Source organism: Pongo pygmaeus, chromosome 10 (assembly GCF_028885625.2).
Source record: "Pongo pygmaeus isolate AG05252 chromosome 10, NHGRI_mPonPyg2-v2.0_pri, whole genome shotgun sequence".
Classification (NCBI taxonomy): domain Eukaryota; kingdom Metazoa; phylum Chordata; class Mammalia; order Primates; family Hominidae; genus Pongo; species Pongo pygmaeus.
Window position 1 is genome coordinate 132,135,142 of NC_072383.2, and position 2,762 is coordinate 132,137,903.

Genomic DNA, 2,762 nt, shown 5'->3' on the forward strand with positions numbered 1-2,762 from the left:
CAAGCCTTGTCCCTCCTTGTGCAGGCCTAGGTTCTACATCCACAGACTTGGATACTTAAGAACATTTAATGGTCTGGCTGCTGGTTAAATCTGGGATCTGCAAATATTTTCAACCATGCAGTGCTCTCAGTGAAAACAAAGCATGCATCTAATAACTGTGCTTTTATTAATTAATTTTTCTCCTCCTAGAAAATGGATTTTTTTTAACTTTTAGGTTCCAGGGTACATGTGCAGGTTTGTTTTATAGGTAAACTTGTGTTGTGAGGGTGTGTTGTACAGATTATTTTATCACCCAAGTATTAAGCCTAGCACTCATTGGTTATTTTTCCTGATTCTCTCCCTCCTCCCACCATCCACCCTCTGATAAGCACAAGTGTCTGTTGTTTCCCTCTGTGTGTCTGTGTGTTCTCATCATTTAGCTCCCACTTATAAGTCAGAACATGTGGTATTTGGTTTTCTGTTTTGCTAAGGATAATGGCCTCCATCTCCATCCACGTTCCCACAAAAGACATGACCTCATTTTGTTTTATGGCTCCATAGTATTCCATGGTTTATATGCACCACATTTTCTTTATCCAGTCTGCCACTGATGGGCATTTATGTTGATTTCCTGTCTTTGCTATTGTGCATAGTGCTGCAATGAACATTCAACTGCATGTGTCTTTATCGTAGAATGATTTCTATTCCTCTGGGGATATATTCAGTAATGGAATTGAGAGTTGAATGGTAGATCTGTTTTTAGTTCTTTGAGGAATTACCATATTGCTTTCCACAATGGTTGAACTAATTTCAACTCCCACCAACAGTGTGCAAGCATTCCATCTCCCTGTCACCTTGCCAGCACCTGTTAATTTTTGACATTTTAATAATAGCCATCCTGCCTGGTGTGAGATGGTGTCTCACAGTGGTTTTGATTTGCATTTCTCTAATGATCAGTGATGTTGAGCTTTCCTTTCTATGCTTTTTGGCTGCATGTATGTCTTCCTTTGAAAAGTGCCTATTCATGTCCTCTGCCCATTTTTTTATGGGGTTGTTTGTTTTTTTCTCATAAATTTGTTAAGTTCCTTATGGAAGCCAGATATTAGACCTTTGTCAGATGGATATATTTCAAAAATTTTCTCCCAGCTACTCACAAGCCTGAGGCAGGAGAATTTCTTGAACCCAAGAGGTGGAGGTTGCAGTGAGCCGAGATCACACCACTGCACTCCAGCCTGGGTGACAGAGCGAGATTCTGTCTCAAAAAAAAAAAAAAAGAAAAAAGAAAGGTAGCCATATATAGATATTTGATTTATTTCAAAATATAGAAAAATGGTATTATGAAAGTGCCAGCATAGCATATTTCTATGGAAAGTATTTACCATTCAATAAATAGTACCAGGACCATTTGTTTATCCATTTGCAAAGTAAAACTGGGTCCTAACTTCACACCATTTACAAAAATGAATTTAAGGTAGCTTAAAGAAAAATGTGAGGGGTGGAGCCAAGATGGCTGAATAGGAACAGCTCCACTCTAGAGCTCCCAGCATGTGTGAGGCAGAAGATGGGTGATTTCTGCATTTCCAACTGAGGTACCAGGCTCATCTCACTGGGGAGTGTCAGAAAGTGGGTGCAGGACAGTGGGTGCAGTGCACCCAGCATGAGCCAAAGCAGGGTGAGGCATCGCCTCACCTGGGAAGTGCAAGGGGTCAGGGAATTCCCTTTCCTAGTCAAAGAAAGACGTGACAGATGGCACCTGGAAAATCAGATGACTCCCACCCTAATACTGCGCTTTTCCAATGGTCTTAGCAAATGGTGCACCAGGAGATTATATCCCGTGCCTGGCTCAGAGGGTCCTATGCCCAAGGAGCCTCACTCATTGCTAGCATAGCAGTCTGAGATCAAACTGCAAGGGGCAGTGAGGCTGGGGGAGGGGCACCCACCATTGCTGAGGCTTCAGTAGGTAAACGAAGTGGCTGGGAAGCTCAAATTGGGGGGAGCCCACTACAGCTCAAGGAGGCCTGCCTGCCTCTGTAGACTCCACCTCTGGGGGCAGGGAATAGCCAAACAAAAGGCAGCAGAATCCTCTCCAGACTTAAATGTCCCTGTCTGACAGCTTTGAAGAGAGTAGTGGTTCTCCCAGCATGCAGCTGTAGATCTGAGAATGTACAGACTGCCTCCTCAAGTGGGTCCCTGACCCCCGAGTAGCCTAACTGGGAGGCACTGCCCAGTAGGGGCAGACTGACACCTCACACAGCAACGTACCCCTCTGAGACAAAACTTCCAGAGGAACGAGCAGGCAGCAACATTTTCTGTTCAGCAATATTTGCTGTTCTGCAGCCTCCACTGCTGATACCCAGGCGAACAGGGTCTGGGGTGGACCTCCAGCAAACTCCAACAGACCTGCAGCTGAGGGTCCTGACTGTTAGAAGAAAAACTGACAAACAGAAAGGACATCCACACCAAAACCCCATCTATACATCACCATCATCAAAGACCAAAGGTAGATAAAACCACAAAGATGGGAAAAAAACAGAACAGAAAAACTGGAAACTCTAAAAATCAGAGTGCCTCTCCTCCTCCAAAGGAACGCAGCTCCTCACCAGCAATGGAACAAAGCTGGATGGAGAATGACTATGACAAATTGAGCGAAGGTGGCTTCAGATGATCAAACTACTCCAAGCTAAAGCAGGAAGTTTGAACCCATGGCAAAGAAGTTAAAAACCTTGAAAAAAAATTAGACGAATGGCTAACTAGAATAACCAATGCAGAGAAGTCCTTAAAGG